This window comes from Aulostomus chinensis, chromosome 4, assembly GCF_037954235.1.
Source record: "Aulostomus chinensis isolate RoL2024-O1b breed Wild chromosome 4, RoL_Achi_v1.0, whole genome shotgun sequence".
NCBI classification, from domain to species: Eukaryota; Metazoa; Chordata; class Actinopteri; order Syngnathiformes; family Aulostomidae; genus Aulostomus; species Aulostomus chinensis.
The window spans coordinates 22,000,660-22,009,932 of NC_141323.1; the positions used below are offsets into that span (position 1 = coordinate 22,000,660).

At 45.9% G+C, this 9,273-nt stretch overlaps 17 non-coding genes and 3 pseudogenes across 17 annotated transcripts; 19 read left to right on the plus strand and 1 right to left on the minus strand.

Moving 5' to 3' along the window:
- Nucleotides 1–92: 92 nt before the first annotated feature.
- LOC147263532 (5S ribosomal RNA) lies at nt 93–212 on the plus strand (annotated as a pseudogene).
- Nucleotides 213–521: 309 nt separating this feature from the next.
- Nucleotides 522–640, plus strand: LOC147263533 (5S ribosomal RNA). Its single transcript, XR_015113416.1, has one exon. It is a non-coding gene; the product is annotated as a 5S ribosomal RNA (ribosomal RNA).
- A 309-nt stretch (nt 641–949) lies between these two features.
- LOC147263534 (5S ribosomal RNA) lies at nt 950–1,068 on the plus strand. The gene has a single exon (XR_015113220.1). It is a non-coding gene; the product is annotated as a 5S ribosomal RNA (ribosomal RNA).
- A 310-nt stretch (nt 1,069–1,378) lies between these two features.
- LOC147263535 (5S ribosomal RNA) lies at nt 1,379–1,497 on the plus strand (annotated as a pseudogene).
- Nucleotides 1,498–1,806: 309 nt separating this feature from the next.
- On the plus strand, nt 1,807–1,925 carry LOC147263536 (5S ribosomal RNA). Its single transcript, XR_015112992.1, has one exon. It is a non-coding gene; the product is annotated as a 5S ribosomal RNA (ribosomal RNA).
- Nucleotides 1,926–2,235: 310 nt separating this feature from the next.
- LOC147263537 (5S ribosomal RNA) lies at nt 2,236–2,354 on the plus strand. Its single transcript, XR_015113724.1, has one exon. It is a non-coding gene; the product is annotated as a 5S ribosomal RNA (ribosomal RNA).
- Nucleotides 2,355–2,663: 309 nt separating this feature from the next.
- On the plus strand, nt 2,664–2,782 carry LOC147263538 (5S ribosomal RNA). Its single transcript, XR_015115207.1, has one exon. It is a non-coding gene; the product is annotated as a 5S ribosomal RNA (ribosomal RNA).
- A 310-nt stretch (nt 2,783–3,092) lies between these two features.
- Nucleotides 3,093–3,211, plus strand: LOC147263539 (5S ribosomal RNA). Its single transcript, XR_015113252.1, has one exon. It is a non-coding gene; the product is annotated as a 5S ribosomal RNA (ribosomal RNA).
- A 310-nt stretch (nt 3,212–3,521) lies between these two features.
- Nucleotides 3,522–3,640, plus strand: LOC147263540 (5S ribosomal RNA). The gene has a single exon (XR_015113725.1). It is a non-coding gene; the product is annotated as a 5S ribosomal RNA (ribosomal RNA).
- A 309-nt stretch (nt 3,641–3,949) lies between these two features.
- Nucleotides 3,950–4,068, plus strand: LOC147263541 (5S ribosomal RNA). Its single transcript, XR_015114588.1, has one exon. It is a non-coding gene; the product is annotated as a 5S ribosomal RNA (ribosomal RNA).
- A 310-nt stretch (nt 4,069–4,378) lies between these two features.
- LOC147263542 (5S ribosomal RNA) lies at nt 4,379–4,497 on the plus strand. Its single transcript, XR_015113253.1, has one exon. It is a non-coding gene; the product is annotated as a 5S ribosomal RNA (ribosomal RNA).
- A 309-nt stretch (nt 4,498–4,806) lies between these two features.
- LOC147263543 (5S ribosomal RNA) lies at nt 4,807–4,925 on the plus strand. Its single transcript, XR_015113424.1, has one exon. It is a non-coding gene; the product is annotated as a 5S ribosomal RNA (ribosomal RNA).
- A 310-nt stretch (nt 4,926–5,235) lies between these two features.
- LOC147263544 (5S ribosomal RNA) lies at nt 5,236–5,354 on the plus strand. The gene has a single exon (XR_015113726.1). It is a non-coding gene; the product is annotated as a 5S ribosomal RNA (ribosomal RNA).
- Nucleotides 5,355–5,664: 310 nt separating this feature from the next.
- Nucleotides 5,665–5,783, plus strand: LOC147263545 (5S ribosomal RNA). Its single transcript, XR_015113727.1, has one exon. It is a non-coding gene; the product is annotated as a 5S ribosomal RNA (ribosomal RNA).
- A 309-nt stretch (nt 5,784–6,092) lies between these two features.
- Nucleotides 6,093–6,211, plus strand: LOC147263546 (5S ribosomal RNA). Its single transcript, XR_015113503.1, has one exon. It is a non-coding gene; the product is annotated as a 5S ribosomal RNA (ribosomal RNA).
- Nucleotides 6,212–6,521: 310 nt separating this feature from the next.
- Nucleotides 6,522–6,640, plus strand: LOC147263547 (5S ribosomal RNA). The gene has a single exon (XR_015113728.1). It is a non-coding gene; the product is annotated as a 5S ribosomal RNA (ribosomal RNA).
- Nucleotides 6,641–6,949: 309 nt separating this feature from the next.
- On the plus strand, nt 6,950–7,068 carry LOC147263548 (5S ribosomal RNA). Its single transcript, XR_015115591.1, has one exon. It is a non-coding gene; the product is annotated as a 5S ribosomal RNA (ribosomal RNA).
- Nucleotides 7,069–7,378: 310 nt separating this feature from the next.
- On the plus strand, nt 7,379–7,497 carry LOC147263549 (5S ribosomal RNA; annotated as a pseudogene).
- A 309-nt stretch (nt 7,498–7,806) lies between these two features.
- Nucleotides 7,807–7,925, plus strand: LOC147263550 (5S ribosomal RNA). Its single transcript, XR_015114724.1, has one exon. It is a non-coding gene; the product is annotated as a 5S ribosomal RNA (ribosomal RNA).
- Nucleotides 7,926–9,200: 1,275 nt separating this feature from the next.
- On the minus strand, nt 9,201–9,273 carry trnaf-gaa (transfer RNA phenylalanine (anticodon GAA)). Its single transcript has one exon. It is a non-coding gene; the product is annotated as a tRNA-Phe (tRNA).

Genomic DNA, 9,273 nt, shown 5'->3' on the forward strand with positions numbered 1-9,273 from the left:
GAAAAGACCCTGAGGCTGTTGCGCATCACTTTTTTTCTGAGGTTGTAAAGTGTGTGAAATGGATATAGAGCCCATGTGTGTGAGAGTCAATAGCTTACGGCCATAACCACTCTGAACACGCCCGATCTCGTCTGATCTCGGAAGCTTAGCAGGGTCGGGCCTGGTTAGTACTTGGATGGAAGACCGCCTGGGAATAACAGGTGCTGTAAGCTTTTTTGTTTCATTGTGAGGAAAGGGCCGCTTTGAGACTTTGGGGACCAGCATGAGCGAGCTTCCCTCACACACCTTTTCTTGAAGGGCCCTCTGCAGCTTTGGAATGGAATTTCATGCAGTGGTTAATTTGAAGAAGACAGATGGCAGATGCAGTACTTTTCTCTCGATGACATCAACATTCTTTTCTTTTATTGACAGGACACGTATTTGGCGTGTGAAAAGACCCTGAGGCTGTTGCGCATCACTTTTTTTCTGAGGTTGTAAATTGTGTGAAATGGATATAGAGCCCATGTGTGTCAGAGTCAAGGGCTTACGGCCATACCACTCTGAACACGCCCGATCTCGTCTGATCTCGGAAGCTAAGCAGGGTCGGTCCTGGTTAGTACTTGGATGGAAGACCGCCTGGGAATACCAGGTGCTGTAAGCTTTTTTATTTCTTTGTGAGGAAAGGGCAGCTTTGAGTCTTTGGGGACCAGCATGAGCGAGCTTCCCTCACACACCTTTTCTTGAAGCGCCCTCCACAGCTTTGGAATGGAATGTCATGCAGTGGTTAATTTGAAGTAGACAGATGGCAGATGCAGTACTTTTCTCTAGATGACATCAACATTCTTTTCTTTTATTGACAGGACACCTATTTGGCGTGTGAAAAGACCCTGAGGCTGTTGCGCTTCACTTTTTTTCTGAGGTTGTAAATTGTTTGAAATGGATATAGAGCCCATGTGTGTAATAGTCAAGGGCTTACGGCCATACCACTCTGAACACGCCCGATCTCGTCTGATCTCGGAAGCTAAGCAGGGTCGGCCCTGGTTAGTACTTGGATGGGAGACCGCCTGGGAATACCAGGTGCTGTAAGCATTTTTGTTTCATTGTGAGGAAAGGGCAGCTTTGAGTGTTTGGGGACCAGCATGAGCGAGCTTCCCTCACACACCTTTTCTTGAAGCGCCCTACACAGCTTTCGGATGGAATGTCATGCAGTGTGTAATTTGAAGTAGACAGATTGCAGATGCAGTACTTTTCTCTAGATGACATCAACATTCTTTTCTTTGTATTGACAGGACAACTATTTGGTGTGTAAAAAGACTGTGAGGCTGTTGCACATCACATTTTTTTTGAGGTTGTAAAGTGAGTGAAATGGATATAGAGCCCATGTGTGTGAGAGTCAAGGGCTTATGGCCATACCACTCTGAACACGCCCGATCTCGTCTGATCTCGGAAGCTTTGCAGGGTCGGGCCTGGTTAGTACTTGGATGGAAGACCGCCTGGGAATACCAGGTGCTGTAAGCTTTTTTGTTTGATTGTGAGGAAAGGGCCGCTTTGAGACTTTGGGGACCAGCATGAGCGAGCTTCCCTCACACACCTTTTCTTGAAGGGCCCTCTGCAGCTTTGGAATGGAATTTCATGCAGTGGTTAATTTGAAGTAGACAGATGGCAGATGCAGTACTTTTCTCTCAATGACATCAACATTCTTTTGTTTTATTGACAGGACACCGATTTGGCGTGTGAAAAGACCCTGAGGCTGTTGCGCATCACTTTTTTTCTGAGGTTGTAAAGTGTGTGAAATGGATATAGAGCCCATGTGTGTGAGAGTCAAGAGCTTACGGCCATACCACTCTGAACACGCCCGATCTCGTCTGATCTCGGAAGCTAAGCAGGGTTGGGCCTGGTTAGTACTTGGATGGGAGACCGCCTGGGAATACCAAGTGCTGTAAGCTTTTTTGTTTCATTGTGAGGAAAGTGCAGCTTTGAGTGTTTGGGGACCAGCATGAGCGAGCTTCCCTCACACACCTTTTCTTGAAGTGCCCTCCACAGCTTTCGAATGGAATGTCATGCAGTGTGTAATTTGAAGTAGACAGATTGCAGATGCAGTACTTTTCTCTAGATGACATCAACATTTTTTTCGTTGTATTGACAGGACAACTATTTGGTGTGTAAAAAGACCGTGAGGCTGTTGCACATCACATTTTTTTTGAGGTTGTAAAGTGAGTGAAATGGATATAGAGCCCATGTGTGTGAGAGTCAAGGGCTTACGGCCATACCACTCTGAACACGCCCGATCTCGTCTGATCTCGGAAGCTTAGCAGGGTCGGGCCTGGTTAGTACTTGGATGGAAGACCGCCTGGGAATACCAGGTGCTGTAAGCTTTTTTGTTTCATTGTGAGGAAAGGGCCGCTTTGAGTGTTTGGGGACCAGCATGAGCGAGCTTCCCTCACACACCTTTTCTTGAAGCGCCCTCCACAGCTTTGGAATGGAATGTCATGCAGATGTTAATTTGAAGTAGACAGATGGCAGATGCAGTACTTTTCTCTAGATGACATCAACATTCTTTTCTTTTATTGACAGGACACCGATTTGGCGTGTGAAAAGACCCTGAGGCTGTTGCGCATCACTTTTTTTCTGAGGTTGTAAATTGTGTGAAATGGATATAGAGCCCATGTGTGTCAGAGTCAAAGGCTTATGGCCATACTACTCTGAACACGCCTGATCTCGTCTGATCTTGGAAGCTAAGCAGGGTCGGGCCTGGTTAGTACTTGGATGGAAGACCGCCTGGGAATACCAGGTGCTGTAAGCTTTTTTATTTCTTTGTGAGGAAAGGGCAGCTTTGAGTCTTTGGGGACCAGCATGAGCGAGCTTCCCTCACACACCTTTTCTTGAAGTGCCCTCCACAGCTTTCGAATGGAATGTTATGCAGTGTGTAATTTGAAGTAGACAGATTGCAGATGCAGTACTTTTCTCTAGATGACATCAACATTCTTTTCTTTGTATTGACAGGACAACTATTTGGTGTGTAAAAAGACTGTGAGGCTGTTGCACATCACATTTTTTTTGAGGTTGTAAAGTGAGTGAAATGGATATAGAGCCCATGTGTGTGAGAGTCAAGGGCTTACGGCCATACCACTCTGAACACACCCGATCTCGTCTGATCTCGGAAGCTTAGCAGGGTCGGGCCTGGTTAGTACTTGGATGGAAGACCGCCTGGGAATACCAGGTGCTGTAAGCTTTTTTGTTTCATTGTGAGGAAAGGGCCGCTTTGAGTCTTTGGGGACCAGCATGAGCGAGCTTCCCTCACACACCTTTTCTTGAAGCGCCCTCTGCAGCTTTGGAATGGAATTTCATGCAGTGTGTAATTTGAAGTAGACAGATTGCAGATGCAGTACTTTTCTCTAGATGACATCAACATTTTTTTCGTTGTATTGACAGGACAACTATTTGGTGTGTAAAAAGACCGTGAGGCTGTTGCACATCACATTTTTTTTGAGGTTGTAAAGTGAGTGAAATGGATATAGAGCCCATGTGTGTGAGAGTCAAGGGCTTACGGCCATACCACTCTGAACACGCCCGATCTCGTCTGATCTCGGAAGCTTAGCAGGGTCGGGCCTGGTTAGTACTTGGATGGAAGACCGCCTGGGAATACCAGGTGCTGTAAGCTTTTTTGTTTCATTGTGAGGAAAGGGCCGCTTTGAGTGTTTGGGGACCAGCATGAGCGAGCTTCCCTCACACACCTTTTCTTGAAGCGCCCTCCACAGCTTTGGAATGGAATGTCATGCAGATGATAATTTGAAGTAGACAGATGGCAGATGCAGTACTTTTCTCTAGATGACATCAACATTCTTTTCTTTTATTGACAGGACACCGATTTGGCGTGTGAAAAGACCCTGAGGCTGTTGCGCATCACTTTTTTTCTGAGGTTGTAAATTGTGTGAAATGGATATAGAGCCCATGTGTGTCAGAGTCAAAGGCTTATGGCCATACTACTCTGAACACGCCCGATCTCGTCTGATCTTGGAAGCTAAGCAGGGTCGGGCCTGGTTAGTACTTGGATGGAAGACCGCCTGGGAATACCAGGTGCTGTAAGCTTTTTTATTTCTTTGTGAGGAAAGGGCAGCTTTGAGTCTTTGGGGACCAGCATGAGCGAGCTTCCCTCACACACCTTTTCTTGAAGTGCCCTCCACAGCTTTCGAATGGAATGTTATGCAGTGTGTAATTTGAAGTAGACAGATTGCAGATGCAGTACTTTTCTCTAGATGACATCAACATTCTTTTCTTTGTATTGACAGGACAACTATTTGGTGTGTAAAAAGACTGTGAGGCTGTTGCACATCACATTTTTTTTGAGGTTGTAAAGTGAGTGAAATGGATATAGAGCCCATGTGTGTGAGAGTCAAGGGCTTACGGCCATACCACTCTGAACACACCCGATCTCGTCTGATCTCGGAAGCTTAGCAGGGTCGGGCCTGGTTAGTACTTGGATGGAAGACCGCCTGGGAATACCAGGTGCTGTAAGCTTTTTTGTTTCATTGTGAGGAAAGGGCCGCTTTGAGTCTTTGGGGACCAGCATGAGCGAGCTTCCCTCACACACCTTTTCTTGAAGCGCCCTCTGCAGCTTTGGAATGGAATTTCATGCAGTGGTTAATTTGAAGAAGACAGATGGCAGATGCAGTACTTTTCTCTCGATGACATCAACATTCTTTTGTTTTATTGACAGGACACCGATTTGGCGTGTGAAAAGACCCTGAGGCTGTTGCGCATCACTTTTTTTCTGAGGTTGTAAATTGTGTGAAATGAATATAGAGCCCATGTGTGTCAGAGTCAAAGGCTTATGGCCATACTACTCTGAACACGCCCGATCTCGTCTGATCTCGGAAGCTAAGCAGGGTCGGGCCTGGTTAGTACTTGGATGGAAGACCGCCTGGGAATACCAGGTGCTGTAAGCTTTTTTATTTCTTTGTGAGGAAAGGGCAGCTTTGAGTCTTTGGGGACCAGCATGAGCGAGCTTCCCTCACACACCTTTTCTTGAAGTGCCCTCCACAGCTTTCGAATGGAATGTCATGCAGTGTGTAATTTGAAGTAGACAGATTGCAGATGCAGTACTTTTCTCTAGATGACATCAACATTTTTTTCTTTGTATTGACAGGACAACTATTTGGTGTGTAAAAAGACCGTGAGGCTGTTGCACATCACATTTTTTTTGAGGTTGTAAAGTGAGTGAAATGGATATAGAGCCCATGTGTGTGAGAGTCAAGGGCTTACGGCCATACCACTCTGAACACGCCCGATCTCGTCTGATCTCGGAAGCTTAGCAGGGTCGGGCCTGGTTAGTACTTGGATGGAAGACCGCCTGGGAATACCAGGTGCTGTAAGCTTTTTTGTTTCATTGTGAGGAAAGGGCCGCTTTGAGTGTTTGGGGACCAGCATGAGCGAGCTTCCCTCACACACCTTTTCTTGAAGCGCCCTCCACAGCTTTGGAATGGAATGTCATGCAGTGGTTAATTTGAAGTAGACAGATGGCAGATGCAGTACTTTTCTCTAGATGACATCAACATTCTTTTCTTTGTATTGACAGGACAACTATTTGGTGTGTAAAAAGGCCTTGAGGCTGTTGCAAATCACATTTTTTTTGAGGTTGTAAAGTGAGTGAAATGGATATGGAGCCCATGTGTGTGAGAGTCAAGGGCTTACGGCCATACCACTCTGAACACGCCCGATCTCGTCTGATCTCGGAAGCTTAGCAGGGTCGGGCCTGGTTAGTACTTGGATGGAAGACCGCCTGGGAATACCAGGTGCTGTAAGCTTTTTTGTTTCATTGTGAGGAAAGGGCCGCTTTGAGACTTTGGGGACCAGCATGAGCGAGCTTCCCTCACACACCTTTTCTTGAAGGGCCCTCTGCAGCTTTGGAATGGAATTTCATGCAGTGGTTAATTTGAAGAAGACAGATGGCAGATGCAGTACTTTTCTCTCGATGACATCAACATTCTTTTGTTTTATTGACAGGACACCGATTTGGCGTGTGAAAAGACCCTGAGGCTGTTGCGCATCACTTTTTTTCTGAGGTTGTAAAGTTTGTGAAATGGATATAGAGCCCATGTGTGTGAGAGTCAAAGGCTTATGGCCATACTACTCTGAACACGCCCGATCTCGTCAGATCTCGGAAGCTAAGCAGGGTCGGGCCTGGTTAGTACTTGGATGGAAGACCGCCTGGGAATACCAGGTGCTGTAAGCTTTTTTATTTCTTTGTGAGGAAAGGGCAGCTTTGAGTTTTTGGGGACCAGCATGAGCGAGCTTCCCTCACACACCTTTTCTTGAAGTGCCCTCCACAGCTTTCGAATGGAATGTCATGCAGTGTGTAATTTGAAGTAGACAGATTGCAGATGCAGTACTTTTCTCAAGATGACATCAACATTTTTTTCTTTGTATTGACAGGACAACTATTTGGTGTGTAAAAAGACCGTGAGGCTGTTGCACATCACATTTTTTTTGAGGTTGTAAAGTGAGTGAAATGGATATAGAGCCCATGTGTGTGAGAGTCAAGGGCTTACGGCCATACCACTCTGAACACGCCCGATCTCGTCTGATCTCGGAAGCTTAGCAGGGTCGGGCCTGGTTAGTACTTGGATGGAAGACCGCCTGGGAATACCAGGTGCTGTAAGCTTTTTTGTTTCATTGTGAGGAAAGTGCCGCTTTGAGTCTTTGGGGACCAGCATGAGCGAGCTTCCCTCACACACCTTTTCTTGAAGCGCCCTCTGCAGCTTTGGAATGGAATTTCATGCAGTGGTTAATTTGAAGAAGACAGATGGCAGATGCAGTACTTTTCTCTCGATGACATCAACATTCTTTTCTTTTATTGACAGGACACCTATTTGGCGTGTTAAAAGACCCTGAGGCTGTTGCGCATCACATTTTTTCTGAGGTTGTAAATTGTGTGAAATGGATATAGAGCCCATGTGTGTCATAGTCAAGGGCTTACGGCCATACTACTCTGAACACGCCCGATCTCGTCTGATCTCGGAAGCTAAGCAGGGTCGGGCCTGGTTAGTACTTGGATGGGAGACCGCCTGGGAATACCAGGTGCTGTAAGCTTTTTTGTTTCATTGTGAGGAAAGGGCAGCTTTGAGTTTTTGGGGACCAGCATGAGCGAACTTCCCTCACACACCTTTTCTTGAAGCGCCCTCCACAGCTTTCGAATAGAATGTCATGCAGTGTGTAATTTGAAGTAGACAGATTGCAGATGCAGTACTTTTCTCTAGATGACATCAACATTCTTTTCTTTGTATTGACAGGACAACTATTTGGTGTGTAAAAAGACTGTGAGGCTGTTGCACATCACATTTTTTTTGAGGTTGTAAAGTGAGTGAAATGGATATAGAGCCCATGTGTGTGAGAGTCAAGGGCTTACGGCCATACCACTCTGAACACGCCCGATCTCGTCTGATCTCGGAAGCTTTGCAGGGTCGGGCCTGGTTAGTACTTGGATGGAAGACCGCCTGGGAATACCAGGGGCTGTAAGCTTTTTTGTTTCATTGTGAGGAAAGGGCAGCTTTGAGTCTTTGGGGACCAGCATGAGCGAGCTTCCCTCACACACCTTTTCTTGAAGCGCCCTCTGCAGCTTTGGAATGGAATTTCATGCAGTGGTTAATTTGAAGAAGACAGATGGCAGATGCAGTACTTTTCTCTCGATGACATCAACATTCTTTTCTTTTATTGACATGACACCGATTTGGCGTGTGAAAAGACCCTGAGGCTGTTGCGCATCACTTTTTTTCTGAGGTTGTAAATTGTGTGAAATGGATATAGAGCCCATGTGTGTCAGAGTCAAAGGCTTATGGCCATACTACTCTGAACACGCCCGATCTCGTCTGATCTCGGAAGCTAAGCAGGGTCAGGCCTGGTTAGTACTTGGATGGAAGACCGCCTGGGATTACCAGGTGCTGTAAGCTTTTTTATTTCTTTGTGAGGAAAGGGCAGCTTTGAGTCTTTGGGGACCAGCATGAGCGAGCTTCCCTCACACACCTTTTCTTGAAGCGCCCTCTGCAGCTTTGGAATGGAATTTCATGCAGTGGTTAATTTGAAGTAGACAGATGGCAGATGCAGTACTTTTCTCTCGATGACATCAACTTTCTTTTCTTTTATTGACAGGACACCTATTTAATTTGAAGTAGAAAGATGGCAGATGCAGTGTACTGGGCTTCTCTCTACTCCTCTCTCTCCTCCTATATGTGTCATACATTAATTATACTCATAGGTATTACTAACTTGTCTCCTTTTCTGGAGCCTTTTTGGCTCCTCTCATTCCAGATCTGGGTGCTGCTGGAGGAGGCTGCAGAGCTGAAGAGGCTCAAGCTGCCACCCGTAGCTCCACCTACTCACATCACCGTCTTTCCATCAGTCTCTCTCTCTCTTTATCTCTGTCCCTCTCTTTCCTTCTACATATCCGTCTTCCTCCATTATCTGTTTTGTTCCTGTTCTCTTTCCCCCCAATCGGTCAAAGCAGAAGGCCGTCCCCATTGAGCCTGGATCTGCTCGATGTTCCTGCCTGTTAAAAGGAAGGTTTTTGTCGCCGCTTTTGCAGGATGTGCTTGCTGATGGAGAATTGTTGGGTGTAGATTCATTGAAGCAGTTTGGTACTGGACCTGCTCTACCTGTAAAGTGTCATGAGATAAGTTTTGTTGTGATTTGGTGCAATATAAATAAAATTAACTTGACCAGTGTCATTTGTGGTCTTTCGTTAATTGCATGCCACATGAAATTATTATTAGTCACTTTTATCTCACATTTGACCTGCAGCTACAGTCTCACAGTGGCAAGACGAGAACACTTCTACTTCTGATGATAACAGTTTGTTCAACAATGAACTTCATCCAGTACCATGTTGTTAAACACTGGAACACCAGCATAGCACCTGAACAGGGACTTTAACCCTGGACCCTCAGATTAAAAGTCTGATGCTCTACCGTCTGAGCTACTCAGGCTCTTCCTTCAGCATTTAGACAGGAAAAGAAACACCTGTGAAGGTCAAACTGCTGCTTTCTTGACTTGTTCAATCCTCCATGTTCAAGTCCACCATGCTTTTGATTGGTTCTGATTCTCTGTGGCAAAATCCAACAAGAGGCTCCAAAAATGTCTTGAATGTCATAAGAATGCACAGGACAAGATGTTCGTTTCCTTCATGTCTGCAGTTCCTCCACTGGAAAGTAAAGTCAATGCTGTTCCTCTGCTGAAACCTGGGATCGGACCAGGGACCTTTAGATCTTCAATCTAACGCTCTCCCAACTGAGCTATTTCAGC